The 22,468-nt window shown below is 41.5% G+C and overlaps 1 protein-coding gene and 1 long non-coding RNA gene across 4 annotated transcripts in view; one reads left to right on the forward strand and one right to left on the reverse strand.

The window, feature by feature from the left end:
* Positions 1 to 22,468, forward strand: part of HTR2A (5-hydroxytryptamine receptor 2A) — a 55,001-nt gene that overhangs the window by 27,936 nt on the left and 4,597 nt on the right. The window lies entirely within an intron of this gene.
* The window catches only part of LOC132413956 (uncharacterized), a 37,291-nt gene continuing 28,781 nt past the window's right edge, over positions 13,959 to 22,468 (reverse strand). For both annotated transcript variants that reach the window (XR_009516853.1, XR_009516852.1), the window contains exons 3-5: positions 18,758 to 19,507; positions 17,649 to 17,755; positions 13,959 to 15,712 (exon numbers count right to left, since the gene is read on the reverse strand). This is a non-coding gene — a long non-coding RNA (uncharacterized lncRNA). The remainder of the gene's footprint in view (positions 15,713 to 17,648; positions 17,756 to 18,757; positions 19,508 to 22,468) is intronic.

Below are 22,468 nucleotides of genomic sequence, written 5' to 3' on the forward strand. Positions count from 1 at the left end.
TTCCATACTTCACATTCATCCTCCCCCTGCCCCCAATAGCACAGGCATATATATACATACACGTACCCATATATACATATACGCTAAGTAAATGACCCCAAAAATGTTTTTGCCTTGAATCCAATAGTTCTGAACTGTAGCCTCTAGACCTGTCTATTGCTATTTAAAGGTCCTATCTCCCTTGATGGCATTTCAAAGAGTTAGCTCCCTGGTCCTTGGGAAAGACATTCCTAGTTGTAAGACTTGAAAGAGGCTTTTTAAAAGATTTAAAGCCCAAAGCCAAAGAAAGAATTTACAACTTTACAAAAGAAAATGCTCTAAGAGAAGGGAAGGGATAAGAAGAAGAAATAAGGCCTCTTCCCTTATTTGTAATAAGGAGTATTTATCCTCGTTTTTAATTTGTATTTGCCCTTAAAGTCTATACAAGGAATATGCTAACTCAAAGTTGTATAACCATTTATAATGTGACTGACTAATTGCCGGGAAAATAAGTCTGAGTTAAAGAACCTAAGTTACAGATTTCAAAAGAAACTTTTACTCTCAAACGTACATGGTAAAACAGGGTTATACCAAAGAGACTGTCAGTATAGAGGCCCTTGATATTTTCTTTGAGGATTAAATTGAAAACTTGTATAATTAGTGATTTAAGTCATTTACACGGAAATGACCAACAAGTGCTTAAAAGCATTCTACTCTTTTAATATTTCCACCAATAACTTGTTTTATTTGTAGAACAAATGTCATTTTATAAGTAGTACCAGTATTTTTCTACATAGTCCAAAATAGGGTTATTCAAATAAAGTGTTAAAATGAACCAAGCAAAGAACTTAATTTTCCTTGGGTGTATTGCCTTACTATAGTTCTTTGCCTCACGTGTTGTGTTATTGAAAATGTTGCATATAACAATCATATGCTCTCACCAACTTCCATTATAACTTAGGAAAACTAACCCCCTATACTACTTTATTAAAAAGTTGGATTTCAGTACTTGATAAGATTCACAATCAAGAAAGTCCTACCGTTATTTACGTCAAGGAAAAGTCAGCTGTGGTCCCTGTACTCTGTATATTTCATTCTCATAAAAGCCTTCATAGTAATCAACTGGTCACAAACGTGCCAAAATTGTTTATATACTCATTAATACATACACCTATTAACCCAGTTAATTTGTAGATGAACACTTGAGTGTTTAAGCCACCACGGGTTTGATTCATTATTCAACAGAATTCAGAGGTCTGAGCTATGTAAATAAAGACCTTTTAATAACTTTTCAATGGCTTCCCTTCTCCCTTAGGATGACTGAAATGCTTTTGTTCAGCTTAAATGCTAAATAAGCCCTTCTGCCCTCAAGCACCTGCCTATTTCTCCACCCTCACTTCACCTCACTTGCACCTTATCTCCCTTAGGACCTGCCTACTCTTCCCCCAGTTACTAGATTCTTTGGCTTCAGGGTTGAAATATCATTTCCGATCCCACCCACCCCTCACTTCTTACTCTTCCTGTAGGTCTTGCCTCCAAGTTCTGTAAAGTGGAGTATTTTACCAGCGAAGTTCTTACCAATTAGAGGACACCCTTAGAGTTAACTGCCCCAACAGATGTTGTAAGTTGTCTTACAAAGACTTCATTTAATAGGAGTCACTAACAGCTGCATCTCCCAATCAAGGGTCAGCCAGTTTTATTTCCCCATTCCTCTTTCCTATTAGGGTGGTTTCTCTTTGGGGGCCTCTATATCCCTCAGAGCCACCCTGGATCTATCCCAAAGTTCTACAGTACTTTTTTCCCTGTCCTGCTTATATTTTATTAAACTTGATAGTATAGTTTGCCCTCCCTATACATTAATTTGTATAGGACATATCTTATACAGTGCTTACCTCTATTCTTAGATTGTGGTACCTGCAGAATAGGCCCTTAATGACTGAACACATAGGGGAAAAAACTTTTTTCAAGGAGCTACTCTCTGTGAGTCACCTCCTCTAAAGTGTGAAATGCTTAAATTGATTGGTTCAAAACCGTATGCTTTGCCTATATACTGCGCACCAACTGCTGGGTTGAAGTACACTTACAGAAGGTACAATAATTTGATTCATTGTAAGAGTCAAATCTGACAAGGAACTTCTTCACTGTCGTCTGGTTCTCTATCTTGCATGCTCGCACAGAGGTCATTTTCAAGTCCGCAGCTAATTTCTTATGTCAGAAATTAGTAGGATCCTGCCCCATCTCCCAGGAACTAAAGGGCAGGCAACAGCAAGACCGTCTCTTTTTGTCTTCTAAAGGGGGGTTGTCCCCACATGGATCCAGTATTCCTCATTACCTTGGGCTCTTTGGCAATAGGTAAAAGCATAAAAGAAACTGACTTCAGTTCGGTAATTAGTGATCCAGGAAGTCTGGGCAATAGAGATTAAGCCAGAGAAGGAACCTCCCATCCAGAGTTGTAAGAGAGGCGCAAATAGGCTTTTCCACCTCTGCAAAGTAGCACTTGGAGGAGGGGAAATTTCTCCAAAATAATTAATTCCATCTGCTTCAGCCCCTTCAGGGCTTCTATTTGCGATAAGGTTTTCGTTGATAAGAGCTAATGGGTTCTAAGTTATCACGCCTTCCAGAAATGGGTGCATTTTAAGTAGAGAGTGCCAGAAAGATCGAGACGTGCGATATAAAGAAATGAATCTGTGATGGGAAAATCTGGGGAAGGTGGGAGAGACAATTTGAAAACAGACCTTTCTATGTCTCCCAAACTATATCAGAAGCGCGTTTACTCCTTGGCCCACAGCTGATTGGGGGTGGGGGAGGGGTGGGGGAAGGAGCTGTGTTGGTATTTGCTGCTGGGTCATGTGTCTAGAGGTGCTGAAAATTTAATAATGGTTTTGGGGATAAGGGGAGGACATTTTTCACAATCTAAAAGTATGTCAGTGAGAAGGAAGCTGCTTAGGAGAAAAAATAAAATAAAATCATATCCTTTGGAATCCCAAACTCCAAGTTTCAGAAATGCTAACACTCAATAGGTTTCATCTTATTCTCCTTTTCTTGCTGCTAAGCTTTTCTCCTCCATTTGGCTCTGAACCTGGTTGCTTTCTTCATTTTATCATTTTGGTTCAGTTTCCTACTAGCTATTATGAAATGACTAGGACCTTCTAAAGGGATACATTCCTATTTTCCCATTTCTGCCTACAACAAAAACATCTGGTGATTCTAATATTAAGTAATCAACCTTTCAACATGGTGATTAAAAGATCTATATCTGAATTTGCATTCATTTGTAGAAATTCTTCCTGGGAGCCATTCATTTTTCATCAAGCTCCCTGTGCTTTTCATTACTTCCTTCCATCTCCCTGGGGTCAACCTGCCTGAGTAAGCAGCTCTATTTCACTCCAATCTCTTGCTCGGCAAATGTAAAACCATTAGCAAATGTTAATAGTAACCCATCAGACTTCATTATTTCAGTAATGGAATCTGTCAAGGTCAGCCACTGATAGCTGTTAATAACCACTTTGTTAATAAATAGGGGGTAACTGCAGCAATATTCATTTTAAGCAAATAAAATATGTTCTGATTAAGAATTCATTCTGCCTGGTTGGAATCCAATTAAGCCAGCTTCTGGAGAAAGGCTCACTCAGGATCTCTCTGCTTAAGAATATAGTCATAGAGACAACATAGTATAAGTTGGACTTCTTTCCATAAAGCTCTTCCTCTCTGGGTTTTTTTTATTTTTCGGTACGCGGGCCTCTCACTGTTGTGGCCTCTCCCGTTGCGGAGCACAGGCTCCGGACGCGCAGGCTCAGCGGCCATGGCTCACGGGCCCAGCCGCTCTGCGGCATGTGGGATCTTCCCGCACCGGGGCACGAACCCGTGTCCCCCGCATCAGCAGGCGGACTCTCAACCACTGTGCCACCAGGGAAGCCCTAAAACTTGTTTTCTATTTCAGGCTCCACTCTACAAAGCTAAAAACCTTCAGTCTTCATTTTTCTTCCTGTACCCACACCTAATCACGAAGTTCTACCACTTCTCTTAATGTCTTATGAATCCTCCACTTTTCTCTGTCCCCACTGCTGTCTGTCACTTTCTCACCTTGTGTACTGCGTCAGCCTCTTTACCGGTCTAGTTCCCTTCTAATCCATTTTCCACACTGCCAGACCTTTCATCCGATCATTTCCATTCTCTGCCTTAAATCGTTTAATGGCTGCCCATGGCCCTCAGGATAAAGTTAAAACTGCTCCAAATGGCTCACAAGGCCCTCCAAGATATAGCTCTTGCATCTCTCTTCAGGCTCATCTCTCTCTGGAGGATCCTTACCTCATATTGAATTACTTTCCGTTCTTATTATGTGCTGTGCTTTCTTGTCTCTAGGGAATGTATCCAATTTGTCTGGATAAAGCCTTAATTTTGAGGTCTCAGTTTTTGATCCCTTTCTACAGAAAGTTTTCTTGATCTGTCCCCAAATCCAAGTGCCCTTCTGTGCCCCTCATTGTAGCCTGAAACTGCTGCTACCCTAGGATGTATTACCCTGTTAGTAATGCCTTCTACGGAACTGTAAACTCTGACGTCAGGGGCTGTTTTGGCCAAGGTTGTATCCTTGGTGTTGAGCACCATGCCCGACACTTAGGAGACATTCAAGAATTATTTGCCCCATGAATGATAAGTAGTTAATGATATCCCTTTAACCTAAGTTATAAGCCTTTTCATAAGAAACCCTGATCCCAGGATGAAAGTACTGTGAGAGAGCATATATAAGAACCACCATACTAGATATACCAGTAGTCCCGTTCGGCCTAGTATTTTGGACTAAGAGTTGAACAGGCTCCACTAGAGAAACGCACGCTGAAGTTACCTTTCACGAAGTTTAAGGTATATATATAAGACTCGTACTGACTTAACAGATCGATATTCCATAAGGTAGAGGTCTAGCCAAGCCCCATAGCCATTTAAAAGACTCATTTCTATTCCAAACCCTGCTGCAATTTTTATCTCTTGAGTTTCATAAGCTCACAGTGAGTGAAGTAACATTCCTACGTCTTTACTTCCCGTCCGTCTTGGTTGGGAAAAAGAGAGGTTAAGTAATTAGGTTTATTGAGAATTCACTGCAAAGATAAAGTTGTACCTAGTGTTTGCATTTATTTCAAGTCTTTTCTAAATTGCCTATTAGGTTGATTAGAAAGCCATGAGGGATTACTGTTTTGCTTTATTTTAATGAGGGATTTTTACAGAGAAAAACTATTCAAATTGGGTACTTTTATAAGAATGAGAATCATATTAGCAGGACACAAATGCCTGAATCTTGTTCTTAACCCACTGCTTAGAACAGTCAGTTTTCCAAGCGAAACGTATAACCAGAGGATGAAGCAGGACAAAGGATTGCTTTGTTCTACCCCTTTTGTCCTAAATCCAGTCTCTTATCTTGAATGTCAAGAATATACCAGCAAGGAAGAGTTGTAAGTATCAGATGGTGGTAGCCAGAGGAAAGACCATTTGCCCCAATGCCCAGGGTTGTTTATGACCTTTGGTAACTCTTATTTTCTAGAGCCTCCACCCACATCATCTTAAACATGTTCAATGTGGCATATTAACGTAGCCAGGTCAGCCCTGTTAGATGTTACATTGTATTGACACTTAGACGTTTCTTTTGAAAAGGTTACACACACGTGTTTTGCATTTTTTCCAGATCTTAATATTTTCATAGGCCCTTCAGAACACCAAAAGGTCCCCACCTGCCACCCCACCTCAGACCTTTTGAGGGAAAGCAATTTGGAGTTCCGTCTCTGTTACGGTTTGGCTACACGTCATAAAGAGCATCTACAGAAGCATAAGCAAAGGCCAGAGAAAACGGCGGCCAGGATATCTCCCAGCTGGGAGCCCCTTCACACTCCAGACGAGGGAAGAAGTGGAAATGAGAGACAGGCCCCCCATCCCACCCTAATGAGGTTTATCTAGGGTCTCATACAAGAAAAGTGTTAGGTTGGATCACGTGAAACTACTTTCTGAAGGCCAAAGGTAGCTAACTATCAACCTTCTCATGTTTCAACCTAATAATTCAATGAGTGTCCTTGAATCTGACCCATCCATAGCATCACTTCTCCGAGGAGGCAGAGTGAAGGGAAGAGGGTGTACTAGTTTCCTAGGGTGACTCAAACAGAAACGTATTGTTTCACAGTTCTGGAAGCCAGAAGGCCAAAATAAAAGCATCGGCAGGGTCGGTTCCTTCTGAAGGCCGTGAGGGAGAGTCTGCTCCATGCCTGTCTCCCAACTTCTGGTGTTTTGCTGACAATCCTTTGCATTCCTCGTCTTGATAGATGCACCACCCAATTTCTACCTTAATCTTCATGTGATGTGATCCCTGTGTGTTTCTCTCTGCACCCTAATTTCCCCTTTTTATAAGGTCACCAGTCATACTGGATTAGGGCTCATTCTCATGACCTTATTTTAACTCGATCATCAACAAAAACTAATTTCAATTAAGGTCACATTCACAGATACTGGGAATTAGGACTTCAACATCTTTTCCAGGAATACTCTTCAACTAAAGCCAGGGGTTGCGGATGGGTGGCGAGGAGAGTGGGATGTAATCTGTGATCTTAACCAAATGCTGTGCTGTTTTTCCCTTAATCAAATGTTAATTATATGATCACATCCCTGAACCTAGGGAGTCTCTGCTGACTTCTTTTATTAGTGACGTACACCATAAAATCCCTGGGAAAATTTCAGCCTAGAAAGAGTTGAAGTCAGGTAGGGCCAGACCTGGAATAGTGATGTTTTATTCTAATAGAGGCTAAAAAAAAAAGAAAAAAAGAAACACAGACCATCACTGGAATTCCTGACAATAAAAGTCAATTCTAGCAGCTTCTACCTCAAGCCAGTACAAGCCTGAAATGAGCTAAATTGTATGAGCTCATTATGTGTCCCTCTTACAGGCTAACAGAGGAGTCTAATTAACTAAGTGTTAACAGAGTCTAAAAGCAATCGTAACAAGAGTACTAAAGGTATGGCTCACAGCCACGGAAAAATACCTAAGCCTTTGATATTTGTAACACCACCTGCTAGATGATTCTCTTACTCTCAGAGCATTGATCCTCCGTCACACATCAGTTAATGAATGTTTCTGTCCTATTCACACCACAAGAGTTCAAGTTCGGCTAACATCTGTGAGCATCTCCTAAAAGATGCCACTGGGGGCCTTGCCACTTTCTCTCATTTAATCCTCACAACTCTGAGGGATAAACTTTGTTAGAAAAGACTCAAATCCCAGACTTGACACTGTGTCCAGAGCCCTCCCCCTACAATTTGATAACATTCTGATACGTGCTACTGATGACCAGGCCCTTCTGGCTTAGTTTCTCAGGCTGGTTTCCCTTTAGTCTTCCAGGTTTAAAAGAAGGACCTCCAGGTGCTATTACAAAGGCAGATTCACTGGGACTGCAGACTACTTCTTCTAAACCTAACAGAAGAGGGGAATTGGGGAATCATAGAACTAGCATAAAAGCTATGAAAAAGCTCTAGGAAAACAGAAGGTGATCAGGTCCACACGTGGGACACACACAACCCAGAGGGGAAAAGCGCCGAGAGCCACAGACAGTGGAGTGGGCTCCCCTTAGAGCCACTGCCCTTGGCAGGCACTGCTTGCCTGGTGACCAAACAGAGAAACAGCAACCTTGGCTGGTACCTCCTCCAGCCAGTGGGCTAAGTTCAGGCCAGGGCTGCAGCCTTCACAGCACATAAGAATCACCTGTGGAGTTTTAAAAACCTTCTGTCCTAGGCCTCCCCTGGGGCTCAAAGTCAGACTATAGGTTCAGGCCAGGTGTCAGTATTTTAAAGCTCCGAGGTGGTTCCAATGTGCTCCAAGGTCGAGAACCGCCGAATCAGAGCCCAGGGAAAGGGGAGCAGCGGCCAGCTGGCCCCCCGACCTTTCTTTCCTCCTGCCCCTCCCAGCCCAAGGGATAGGGGACTGGGGGCTGGAGCAGCAGCCCACGCAGGTGCCGTGGAGGCATTCAGGCAGGATGTGGGCAAGTGGGGGATCTTCGAGCCCACATTTTAATGCTAGAGGTCCTCCGCCCTAAGGTCCATCCTCCCCCCCACACCGAATAGAATCACCAGGAGGCCCACAGGCTACAGCGTGAGCTGTAAAACCCCTTCTCCTGCTGTATACAATCAGCTGTGGCAGCTTAAATCCTCAGAACAAACTCCAGAAAAAAATACTTAGTCCTATGAGAAGCAAATCTATAAAGGAAATACTAGTAGCCCAACCTTTACCTGACAATTCAGAAGTAACACACCATACAAGGGAACAATAACAACCACACAGATGGACACAGGCAGCAATACTGGATGCAAAACAGATGACATAAGAATTCCCAAGACCTTTACGACAAAAAAGCCTTAAACCATTATAGACAAAATAATAAGACTTAGCCAGTTAAAAAGATATAACATGTTCATATTGGGATAATTTGACATCGTAAATTGCAGAACTAAGATGTTAGTTTCCCCCCAAATTAAACCCACAGTTTCAATTCAAATATCAAAAGGATTTGAGGAACTTGACAAAGTTATGGTAAATGTTTATGGGAGAACAAGTCCATCACATCCGTAGCTTGTATAAGGAAGAGAAAGGACCAAGGACAAAAGGCAGGGCTTCGGTTCCCCAGTCTCATACTCATTTCACCCCAGGTGGCTACAGCTGTGAATTACACGTTAATAACAATAAAGGTGAAAAGCAAGGCTGCTTTTCATATTGTGGAACAGTTTTCTTCCGCACAGGAAAGTTTAAAAGTTCATACACGAGCTTGCATGGCATCAAAACTCATCAAATTTTGACGAGTTTGCCGGGTGAATCTCACTCCAAATGAACAAAGGCAGTACCATCAAAACAGTGGGAGCAGACGGCGCTGTGGACAAGCAAAGGCTGGAAAGGCCCCACTCTCTGGCTGAACCCCTGAATGTGCCTACTTACAGCAACACCCAAGTATCAGAGAAGGAACCGGTTCAGGCAATGTGTGTTCCCTTCCTGTTGCTGCAGTAACAATTATCACAAACTTACGCAACACTTCTGCCAACTTTAAAAAAAAAAAAAAGTGTTACCTTCAAGTCTAGTTAGAAGTCCAAAATAGGTCTTACCGGGCCAAGTCAAGACGTCAGCAGGGCTGCGTTCCTTCCAGGGGCTGCGGGAAAGCATCACCTCGCCACCTTGCTCCAGCTTCCAGAGTCCGCCGGCCGCTATCTTCCAAGACTGAATCACTCTGACCTGGCTCTCCCGCCTCCCTCTTCCTCCTTAAGAACGCTTGTGATTACAGTGAGCTCACCTGGAGGATCCAGGATCCCCGCCCTGTTTGAAGGTCAACTGATTGGCATCCTTAATTCTCATCTGCAACCTTAAGTACCCTTTGCTGTGAAATACAACGTATCCAGGTTCCCGGAGTTAGATGTGAGCATTTCAGGGGATCATTATTCTGTCCCCCACAAAATGTATCAGTTTAAGAATTTAGTGGGCTGGAGCTGATTAAACAGTACCTTTGCTACTATTGCTACCTTGCTCACTGTTTAGAAAAGCAGTGAGCGTATCATCAAGAAGTTCACAGTTTACTTAACCGGATCCACCACTACCCCCATGCCCAAAATGTTGTTAAAAGGAGGGTCTCTCTCTCTCCCACTTGCTCTAAAACCATCCTACCCTTGTAAACTGGACAACTGAGCAATTTTTCAGAAGTTCCTGTTTCCTTTGTATGAAAGTTGTCTTTTGTCTATGTGAAAGTATTCTTTTGGTCTGACTTACTGTAAGAATTGCTTCAATTTTAACACGTATGTAACTAGCAAATTACCTTCTCCCCAGAATACTAATGTGTTTTGTGGTGTGTGTGTGCACGTGCGTGTGTGTGCATGTGTTTTAACCTGAATACACAATTCATCAAAAAGGTCATCCTTTTATCATTTTCCTGCCTTTCCTTAAAATTAACTGGCTCATTAAATTTTTGACTGTGACTTGTGTCTCTTGATGTGTTTTTAAAGTATAAACTGCTTCCATGTTCTAAGAAACGCACTCTCCAGGAGATATGGAACTATGAAGCTGTGAAGCTGTGATTTTATCAGGAGGCACATACACACTCTCTCTCTCTCTCTCTCTCTCTCTCTCTCTCTCTCTCTCTCTCTCACACACACACACACACACACACAAATGTAGCCTTTGTATATCCAGGTTCAATGGTCCAGAATCATTTTTGTGTTACAGAGTTTTGCGAGATTACCTTTCCCCTGAAAGTTTTACATAGTCAGAAGGGCATAAATTTTTGCATTCATTTTCAGAGGGTTTCTGCCCCACCCCCATCCATGAAATCATCTAAAGGTTAACTTGGAAGGAAAGCATTCAACCTCAGCGCAGGTGCAGGATATCAATCAGCTGAGAACCAGGGAAAGAGAATGAGTGTAAAAAAATAGTGGAGGTAATTTTAAAAATGTTAAAATTGTTCATGTTAATGTAAAAATGTCAAATTAAAAGAACTGGGAGATGTGCATTAAAGACTTATAGTAGATAATTCCTCCTTAACTTTAAGCTCCTGAACGACCGGTTCCATATCGTCTCTCTTCATTTTTGTTTCTCTCTTATGGAAAGCCATGACTGGCCTTCCCGTGAATAGCATCTAAATGGCTCTCAATGTGAAACTGATATACAAAGAAAGAAGGAGGCTTGCACTCATCAGCATGTTTCATAGCTAGGGCCCAGCATGAATTTCAGGATCCAGACCTGATGATGCAGAATCCGGGAGTGATGTGATTTGTTAAGTAGCAGATTTGCTGAAATGAGGTAGTTTGACCCCTCGAGCCTGCATGCCTGACGGCTGAACTGTGCTGAAACCACAGAGCAAAGAAACATACACACTCTGGAGCCAGACTGGCTGCATCTCAAAATCCTAGTTCCTCCACTTACTGTGTGACCTTAGGCAAGTTACTTAACCTCTCAGTGCCTCAAGTTTTTCATCAGCAAATGGAGATAATAATAGTACGTATCTCACAGGGTTGCTGTGAAAACTAAGCGAGCTAATTTGTGTAAAGCACTTAGGACAGTGCTTAGAACATAGAAAATATCATACAACTATTTGCTACTACTATTACATTATTATTATTATTACCATCCCTACCACCACTACATAGTGTCCCTAAAGAAGCGTTAGGCTGTAAAGATGACGGATCTTATTAACTGCAGGGTATTAGAGAAAGGCTACTATCTCTTGGAAGCCTTCATATTTAATAGCTTTGCCTTTATCACCTACAAAGACCTAATTTGAGTAGAATTTCTAGTGCCCCAAATGACCTATATTTGGGCAACCTCTTGCCCTTACCCCTATAACCGAGGTACTGAGAAACTCTATTATCTAATCATAATTGCTTTCTGCTCTTCTTCAGATGTCCCAAAGGCCTCTGAATTTGCTTGTTCATTTATTCCACGAATCTTTCTTTATTTTTTAATGCTTAGATACTGTGTGGCAGGCACTATCTTGGGAGAAGTCCCTGATTTTTATGGCGTTTACATTCATGGAAAAAGACAAACAATAAACAAGCAAATAAATAGACCAATAGAAAAATTCATATAATGACAAGTGCTATAAAGAAAACAAATCAGGGAAATGTGCTCTAGAGTGACTCAGGCAGGGTGAACAAGGGCTAATTGAGGTTAAGGTGTCAGGAAAGGGCTCACTAAGGAGAGGGAATTAAAACTGATGCTGAATGATAAAGAAGGAGCCAGTCATGGGAACATGGAGGACACGTTCCTGGCAGTGGGAACAGCAAGTCCTAAGTCCTCTGTGGAAACCAGCTGATGGGGTTGAAGGATCAGAAAGAAGCCAGTGCAGCTCAGGCAATTCATCAAGAAGCGATGAGATGAGTGTTGGGAGATGAGGAAAGAGAGGGAGGCTGGGCTGATAAGAGAAGGCCTTGCAGCCAAGGTAAGGAGGTAGACGTCATTCTAAGTGCAATGGGTGATCTCTGAAGGGTTCAAGCAAAGGGTTACATGGGTAAGGGTGGACACAGTGAGAGCAGTGGGGAAGCTCTTGCAGTAATCCCGGTGTGAATCTTAATGGCTTGGAGTGTAGAGATGGATGGTAGTGCCATTAACTAGGACGGGGAAAGTGGAGAAAGTTGGCGGAGCGGTGAGGGATGCAATCCAGAGCTCTGTTGTGGCCGTGTAAAGTTAGGATGCCTATTAGAGACATCCATGTTGCAAGGCCAAGTAGGCAACTACATATTTGTTTATTGCTTATTAAAGAATTATTTGTGACCTTGAATAGGATACTTGTATTGAAGAGCCCTGAGAGTGAAGTCTCGTTATATCAGTGGCAATGCACAACCCTTTTGTTTGTTTCCCACTTCTATCTCCTGTTTCTATTCCTACCTCCAGTGTATAAGATCCCACATAATATTCATTTGCGTCTCAAGGCTCTTGACCCATGAACATTCTTAATCCCTAAAACCCAAAAAAGTATTAGTTATAAAGTGAAAGCAGTGAAGGAGCTAACCAAACATTCTGATGTAGTCAAAGGACTACTAGCCTAGGGACCACGAGGCCAAGGTCACGACAAAAAGTGAGGTATAGGGGGTGCCGGGTGGTGGTGGGATGAATTGGGAGATTGGGATTGACATATATACACTAATATGTATTAAATATGTAACTAATAAGAACCTGCTATATAAAAAAAATTTAATTAAAAAAAACCCCGTATAACCCCAGACTAACCATGAGAAGGACATCAGACAAGTACCAATTGAAACTCACTCTACAAAATATTTGACCAGTACTCCGCAAACTGTCAAGGTCATCAAATATAAGGAACGTCTGACAAACTGCCACAGCCGTGAGAAGCCAAAGAGATATGACCCCAAAATGTAGTGTGGGGTGCTGGATGGGATCCTGGAACAGGAAGAGGACAGTGGGTAAAAACTGAAAAGATGGGAATCAGGCATGAACTTACAATAATGTATCCATATTGATTCCCTAATTGTAATAAACATACCACAGTAATGTAGTGTCTGTAACAGGGGAAACTGGGTGTGGGTATATGAGAACTCTCTGTACTATCAGCACATTTTTTTTGTAAATCTAAAGTTCTTAAAAAGTAAAACTTAAAAAAAAAAAAGGTACAGAAGAAAACAAATGATTCCTAGGCTTGACTCCTGGCTCATTCCTTTACTAACTGAAAAACCTAGAGCCAATTATAGAATCTTTTGGAACCTCAGTTTTCTTCCCCTGTAAAATGGGGATAATAATTCCTGGCTCATTTGTGCCTTGTGAGGATGAAATTTGCTAACATCTGTGAACACCTACACAGTGCCTATACTATCTATGGTGGACATCTGTAAATATAGGTTTTTTTCTCACTCTTTTTACTTACTATCTCTCTACCTTGGTTCATCAAATGTAAAAAGAAGATGCTTCACTAGATGATCATTAAGCTCTATTTCAGCTCTTTAAAAACCAGTAAACCATCCTCTTGATAACAACTGGATAAACTTCTTGGTTAAAGCTACTTTTTAACCCAATACTAGTACATCTTTCTGCAAGCTTTGGTCACATTTAGATTAGGGAAGATGCAGCGTTCAGAAGCAGGCATTAGACCAGAGAAATGTCTCTCCAAATGTTGCAAAAAAAATTTTTTAACACCTTTATTGGAGTATAATTGCTTTACAATGTTGTGTTAGTTTCTGCTGTATAACAAAGTGAATCAGCTATACGTATAGCTATATCCCCATATCCCCTCCCTCTTGCGTCTCCCTCCCACCTTCCCTATCCCACCCCTCTAGGTGGTCACAAAGCACCGAGCTGATCTCCCTGTGCTATGCGGCTGCTTCCCACTAGCTATCTATTTTACATTTGGTAGTGTATACATGTCAATGCTACTCTCACACTTCATCCCAGGTTACCCTTCCCCCTCCCCATGTCCTCAAGTCCATTATCTATGTCTGTCTCTTTATTCCTATCCTGCCCCCAGGTTCATCAGAACCACTTTTTTTAGATTCCATATATATATGTTAGCATACGGTATTTGTTTTTCTCTTTCTGACTTACTTCACTCTGTATGACAGACATGAGGTCCATCCACCTCACTACAAATAACTCAACTTCATTTCTTTTTATGGCTGAGTAATATTCCACTGTATATATGTGCCACATCTTCTTTATCCATTCATCTGTCGATGGACACTTAGGTTGCTTCCATGTCCTGGCTATGGTAAATAGAGCTGCAATGAACATTGTAGTAAATGACTCTTTTTGAATTATGGTTTTCTCAGGGTATATGCCCAGTAGTGGGATTGCTGGGTCGTATGGTAGCTCTGTTTTTAGTTTTTTATGGAACCTCCATACTGTTCTCCATAGTGGCTGTATCAATTTGCATTCCCACCAACAGTTGTTACAAAAATTTTATCTCCCCCAACATCAGTAAAATTTCAGGGTAGGAATAACCTTGTAGAAGTTAGAGTAAATGAAATCGCACAGAGTGGTACTTTTAGTAGCACTTGCTGAAAACACAGTCTAGGAGAATCAAAACCCAAAGCTCTTCATCTCAGACTCCCTTAAACTGGATGGGAAGTTTGGAGGTCTGGGCCAACCAGATGGATGGGGGATAAGAGTGGGAAGCTGTGAAGAAGCTTCTAGTATCCTACCAGCTCAAAGAGAGAGGGGCTAAGACAGGAGGGCCATACAGAAGACCAGCTCAGGTTAAAAACGGGAGTCACTAGTTAGGGACTTTCTGTGTCCCCCTCCCCCAGGGACACCTGTCAGAACAAGAGCTTATCCACCTGTGTGGCAGCAGCACTGATCTGAGTCCAAGGGGAGCACATCTGCAACCCACGCTGAGAAAGACGCTGCTTGATCAAAGGACTTAGGAACAAAAATTAAAATGTGTTTGAGCCTTACGGTAGAAACAGCGTCGGTTTATCAGGACAGGGACAGTGACCCCAAGGACGAGGCCAAGATGAGAAGCCTATAAGAGATGTGAATATAGAAGAATCCACCGCAAAACACTTTTTAAAGCCCCAAACCTATGCCAAGCTAATTGAAAAATGAAAACTCGGTCTGGCCCAGAGATCTGCTTGGTTTGACTTGCACAATGTGTTTTTTCTTAATTGAACCCAATTGTCCTGTTCAGTTTTCCAAGCACCACTCTCCTGTCATCTTATACCCCAACCCATAACCCAGCTATATGACTACATTAGTCCCGTATGCATTCGGGTTCACAGCTACTGGTCTGTAATTTCCAGACTGATTTACTTTTAAGTATTAGATACTTGAACATATGCCGACTGCAGGGATGACGGAGAAAGAGAACGATCATAGGGAAAAGAGGAAAATAGGAAAAGGCTAGAAATTCCAGCCTTGCCACCTTTGGACGAGGCATCTCCCCACACCCAGCCCAATTAAAACAGCTGATGAATGGATAAAGAAAATATGGTGTATATATATTTGTGTCCTGCCTTTTGTGACAACATGGATGGACCTTGAAGGCACTATGCTAAGTGAATAAATCAGACAGAGAAGGACAAATACTGTATGATTTCACTTATATGTGGAATCTATACAAACAGAGTAAAATGATGGTTAGCAACCCCAGGGTTGGGGGAAATGAGGGTGCAAAGTTCTAAGACGAATAAGTCCTGGACTCTAAGGTACAGCGTGGTGACTATAGGTAACAATACTTACTGTATACTTGAGTGTTTCTGTGAGCGTAGAGCTTTAATGTTCTCACTGTAACAACAACAAAATGGTAATTATGTGAGGTAAAGGATGTGTTAACTAACCTTATTGTGGTAAACATTTCGCAAAATATATGTGCATCAAATCGTCACATTGTACACCTTAAACATACACAATGGTATATGTCAAATATATCTCAGTAAAGCTGGGAAAATATAAAGTGTCATTTGCCCTCTTCCGTTTCATCCTTTTATGAGGGTGCAGGGGAATCTTCCAGACGATACCTGACATGCAATATAACAGACTGAAGCAGAAGCATATGTGAGAATCCAGCTGTCTTCTATTAAGCCAAACATTAAAGAGATTTTCAAAACTGCAAAACAGTGCCACTCTTCTCACTGTTTTGTTCTGGAAAACATAAGTATTCTTCATAAAAAATATTATTTATGTTAATATATGATGGGTTTATTCGTTTCATTTTAAAATGGATTGATAACTTATCTTCAGTGTTCACAGCTTTCATTTCTAATACGGCAAATATTTATAGATGTAACCCACAGAAACAAAAACGCTTTGGAGTCCCCAGTAATTTTTCAATGTGTGAAAGAGTCTTGAGACCAAAATGTTTGAGAACTGCTATCCTGCATTATAGCTGCCTTAAAAAAAAATATCCAGGGTAGGTACAGATTTACCTTGATTGCATTTTAACAATTTGATGCCAGTGCTAAACCTAGATTTTCTGTTTACACCTCATATGTTCTTCCTCCTAGTCTTGCTTTGGATTGATGAGTTTGTGAACGACAGCCGAAAATCTTGAACTGTAGTGATTATAGACTCAAGCAGCTTCTTCCTCTCAATTCCTAAAGTACCTAGTTCACTGTACGTTCGATTAATATTTGATCACTGGATGAATGACTAAAACAGATTGCTGTCACAGACAGAGGACCTTCTTGAGGCCTCTGATGAGCGTGTGCGCTTACTCCTGAGTTCAGCTGCCTGCCAAACCCAGCTCAACTCAGCCCCGGCAACGCCAAGTGCACTTCGGCCCCGGATGTACAGCGATCGTATACCTGTCTCCGTGCCTTTGGACCTGACCCCTGTCCAGAGTCTATTCACCCAAAAGACCCAGCTTAGCCATCCTGTCCCCTACACAACTCTTTCCTGGAGACACTAACCCACAATGATCATCACATTCTGACATCGTGTAGGAGTGTTTATCCCTGTCACCTGTTTTGCCTCTTGATCTCATTCTATCCTGCACTGCTGTCTTTCTAAATCACCTGTGTCTATTTCATTTTCCCTACAAGATCTTAGACTTCATGAAGGTTCTCAAAGGTCTTCTGTGGTACCCACAGAATCAAGCATAGTGCCAAGTTAATAATAATCACTTTGAACTTAAGAGTTTACAAAATAATTGACACATCACCTCACTGTTTTCTCACCAAAGCCCTGTAGGTAAATTAGGGAAGGCCTCTTTTTATTATCTCCACCTTCCAGAGGGAGGCTTTAAAATTCAGCAGCCTAAGGTCACTCAGCTAGTGATGCTGCAAACCTGTGTCTTGTGATGCCCTAGTCTGTGCTTTCCCCACTGTATCATGCTCTAGTTTCCTAATACATACCTATTTAATTTATTTGAAAGAGAGCTTTGAGAAAAACAACAGCTCTAGATCTATGAGTTAGGACAGTCAGGAATAAACCCAGGTCTCCTGATTCTCTCTCAGGTGCTGCATTTCATAGCCACCTTTTCCCTTGTGATTTTAGCTGTTAAGGTAGTCGGCACAGCACATGTGCTGGTTAGTCCTATACATAGTTCTCTCACAAGGTATACACGTTAAGTGCCACATAAATATCAGTTTTCCCTCTTTCTGCCCTATGTGGCTAATTGGTAACCTCATTTACTCATTTGGTTTTTGGGCAAAAATGAAGGAAAATATTCTGAGATGATCCAGAAATGCAAGTTGTGTCTATAAAATTGATTATACTTTACCTTTATAATTCCTTATCTCTTCTCTTCTTCTCATTCATATGCTCACTAACCCCACAAGCATTTACTAAGCTCCAAGTATGAGCAGAGCTGCATGATGCTGGAGGGACCTGCCATAAGTAAAAGAAATGATATCCCTGCCATTAATGAGATTATCATCACATGGTTGAAATGACATTTCTAGAGAAAAATTCTAAGGCATTAGAAGTGTGAGTTAGCTCAGTGTAAATTATTTATGGAGGTGATGAAGGACTAGAGAGTAAGAAAAAAGGAGTTCTTATTACAGAGAGAAATAATTTGGGGAACGCTTCATACAAGGGATGTCTTGAAAGAAGGAGGTCATGAGATATGTCTCAAAAGAAACGTAGAGTATGGTCTGGGAACATGATCTCCATCTACAGCCTCCAGACCACCCCCAAATAATCAAACAGTCAAATTAAAAACAAATGTAGCCACAAAATAGGTTGCCTGGCTCCCCACACCCAGCCAGCTGCCACCCCTAGGTCCTTGCTACAGAGAAATTCTGGAGTTCACCATGGGCTGGTAGAGCATTTCAGGGGAATGGGTGGCATCAGAACTGGTCCAGGGCAAAATGAAAAAGTGAGTCCATACCTCCCAGATACTATGTACAGTGCATCTTCCCTCCCCCATGGTGCTCAAGTCTTTTAGGAACAACTCAACATGCCATGGACACCACATTCCTCTCTGACCTGCATCCCAAGCTATTCTCTGTGTCTCTCTCCTATGATGGGCTTCTTTCCGATGCCCATGCCCTCAGGAGTCTCCCCTGCTGTGCATCTCTGTGCCTCTACAGCTCAAGTTTGGATTAATAGTTGACCCACCGAGGTACTATAGGTACGCAAAATGGGACCCTTCACTCTAGCAGCAGGACACTGCAGTATACCAAGCACGCCACTGGGGGAAGACACAGTGGGGACAGAGGGATCTCGGGAGCTACCCAGACCACGCTATGTGATTAGCTGGAAAGTCAAGCTACGTGTAATACCTTCCTGAATAGTTCAAGATATAACATAAAGAAGAGAGAGCACACCACATGGCTATGTCAAAATCGAGAAGGTTGAATAATGACATTAAGACCAGATCACAGAGACCTTGTAGGGTAGGGTGGGCTCCGTCGTTGGTAATGGCTCGAGCATTAGGGACACTGTAGTTCTTCATAACGTAATGTGATAAATGTGGTGCTTTGTGAAGCCGTGGATGAGAGAGGTTGGGGGAATAACGGACTCCCCATAGGCCTGGATTATGAAGGCACCTGCTACAAGCTCACTTTCAGACGCTGTAACCATTTCTACACACACCTTCTAGATCAGAGTCTCTGAAATGAGGTGTCGCGTGTGAGTTTCATTCTCCAAGCTTTCAGAAGGAATCACTCCAAAATCTACCCCCTTTAAACAAATGGAAGGATGTAGTTCTTTAAAGATGAGGTTCCATCATGTGGGTCAGAGATGAATTTTTTTGGCAAATAAACCTTTGCTCATGAGCACGTCGCTAAATATGCAGTCTAGAAAAGAACACTTTTCTGTTGGTGGATAGGATGATATCCACTTATTACAGATGACAAGTTGAATGGAAGAATTTGAAAAGTAGCTTTACTGTGATTCCAACAACAAAATGAGGCTCTGATAATTTTTTCAAATTCCGTTGTATCATTCAGATTCTGTTTGGGTTTCATGACATATTGTTAGGGGAAGAAGGTGGTGGGTGGTCGCCAAGCTGCCTGGGATGAGAGATGTGGATGGACTTTCAGGTGTCCCAGTGACAGCTGACAATCCATGTTTGACGAGTCAGAATTCAATCTCTTTACCTTTCAGTGCAAGATCGTCGCATTAAAGGCCCAGCTTCTGTGGGGGGGGGGGGGGGGGCGGGACGGGGAAGAATAAATCGGGAGATTGGGATTAACATATACACACTACTATATATAAAATAGGTAATCAACAAGAACCTGCTGTATAGCACAGGGACCTCTACTCAATATTCTGTAATAACCTACATGAGAAAAGCATCTGAAAGGAATGGATATATGTATATTATAACTAAAGCCCTTCAGCTATACACCTGAAACTAACACAACATTGTAGATCAACTATACTCCAATATAAAATAAAAATTACATTTTAAAAAAGCACAATTTCTGGGCTATGAAACACAATGGGAAAGGAGCGTGGGTCAGAAGAGCAAGAAATCGCCTTTCTAGGAAGCAAGGACCGGGAACCAAGGCCACCAGCTCCGGCAGTGAGTGCACGACTGCTTGTACCACAAGGAGACTTTGAGCATTTCTTCCAAGTATCATGTATGGACTAGGGCAGAACACAAACTTTAAAAGCTTTTTGGAGATGCAGTCATAACAGTCAAAGAATTGAAACAAGGACTTGGGGCTTAACATAATAACCTCACTCAACACTCCCCCCCCCACCCCCCGGACAACTCCTGCCCAGGAAGGGGGAGGGATAAAGGGCAGGTTTCTTTTCCTCTCCATCAATTCCCCATGTTCCTTTGCTGTTTGCTGCGGGAAGTTAGCCTGAGCCCCTTGGAAAATTCATAGATGTGTTTAATGAAGGCAAAGGGCAGAATTGTAAAACTTTACTTGATTTGGTTTTATTTTAAAATAAACACATTTTTACTACACTTTTAATCCTATACCTCTTAGGTTCTCGCCACTGGTTGTAGATTAGCATCAGCTGGGTGTTCTTTTGTGTTGATAATAATGTCCCTGTGGGACCTGAACATTAGTATGGTTTAAGGTACTAATGTCAGAACTTCTGGGAATGGAGCCCAGGCAAAGTAATTTTCAAAAGCTCCCCAGGTAAATCTAATATGCAGCCATAGTTGAGAATAACTGCTATATTGAAAAAAGAAAAAAAACAGGTGTTGGTTATAAGGATTTCAGTTTTAAAGTATCTGTCTGGCCTCAAAAATAATGTCTCACTGGAGGAAATTTCGCCTTTGAGATGAAAGAATGAAAAAGAAAGTATCAAGATGTAGAGAATCATTGGTGTGTGTGTGTGTGTGTGTGTGTGTGTGTGTGTGTGTGTGTGTGTGTGTGTGTGTGTGTGTGTGTGTGTGTGTGTGTATGTTCTATAGTTAGGGTGTTGATATAATTCAGTAGTTATTAACAGCCTTGGGAGCAGAAGCTTTTCTGACAATCTGATGAGGGCTCTATCTTCTCCAAAACAGTGTACATAATGCAAATTTTGCAGATTTTAGGACTATCCCTCTCTTCCTAAAACCGATGTTAAGGACCTCTGATATAATCATAGACTTTTATAACCACCATTACAGAAACAACTAAGCAGATAAAAATAATCAGCCGTAAGAATTGAGAAACCTAAGACTGAGTCTCGATTTTTCCCCCTAAGTTGCTGTGTGATTCTAAATAAATTACTTAAGCTGGCTAAGCCTCAGTTTTTCTATATAATGAAATGTTTATCTGCCTATAGGGCAATGTGGTTAGTATTTTTACAATTTTGTAAAAAAAAAAATCAATTCAGAGTCGATGAATGCAAGTAAAAGTACTTTGAAAAGTTACGATTTATTGTCGGAGATATTCAGAATTAGTCTAAGAAGAAATATACAATTTCTTGGGTAACTGAGATGTATGTCTCGCTTTCACTGCTATGTACACCTGCCCCGTCAGCAGACCATCAATTATAAGGAATTCAGCAACTCTTGAGCTAACTCAGAGCTAACTCTGTATTAGATGGATGGTGAGTCCCAGCCCCAGTTGGCCTATATACTCAATCTCTCTCTCCCTGTGGTATGATGACCAGCCTTTAGTATTCATTTTCTGTCAAACTGCTAGTAAATCCGTACTTATAACTTGAAAAAATTCAGCGTGTGTTAAAATACAAAGGGAAAGTAGTAGTTTCAGGGGAAATTAAACCTATGAACCAAAATTTGGTCTTTTTCACGGGAATCCTGAGTATTTGTTTCTTTCCTCTCCACCTCCTACCTGACCTGAGGACCTGGGGATTCCCACTGGTCCCCTATCGGAGGATCTCTCCCTAGTAAATCAAATTTCTTATTTCCCAAGGAAACACTGTCTCAGAAGTACCTTCAGTCCCAAAATATTAAAGTGTAAAAATCTAGGATTAAGAATAAAGCTTGCTTTTCACAGCCAGTGCTACAGAGTTAGAGCCATTTATCCTGACTGTGGTAACATGTTAACCAGAAGTGCAAACCTTATACACAAAGACTAGGTAGGGCTACCCTAAAAGAAAGACACCAGCCAAAGCCTTCATGTTCCTGGGTGTCAATGTTTCCTATTATTTCATTGTCTTAGTCTGAATTAAAAAAAATAAAAATGAGCAAGGAGTACCCAATACTCATACTGAATTTTGATTGCTGTTTTCCACTCCTCAGAAAAATATGTTGAACAAAATGCAGAGTCACGTAGCTCAAGCTACTGTCCGTTTGTTCATAAAGGAAAATGCTTTATATGCAGAAATTTCAAGTGAGAGGAGATCTCAGGTCTCCAAAAGCAGCTATTATCAAACAAAGCAATCAGAAAGTTAATGCACTGGAGATGGCTGTGACCACAATCTTGGCTATCAGGGAGTATCTTCGTCTCTCTTGGTAGGAGCTTGTTTTTGAATTGCTTATTGTACCCACAAAGTCTATCTAAATGTTCTTTGCCATAAATCCCTCCCCCTCTTTTATAGAGTATTGCTTTAACTGTCTAGGTATTCTTTCCCTAAACCCTTGCTTACCATCTACTATGAGTAAGACACTGAAAAGAACGGTATTTGAGAGCATTCAAGATATTTTTGTTACATATAAAGAGGAATGGGCCACTGAAAGACCTA

This window comes from Delphinus delphis, chromosome 18, assembly GCF_949987515.2.
Source record: "Delphinus delphis chromosome 18, mDelDel1.2, whole genome shotgun sequence".
In the NCBI taxonomy this organism is placed as follows: Eukaryota; Metazoa; Chordata; class Mammalia; order Artiodactyla; family Delphinidae; genus Delphinus; species Delphinus delphis.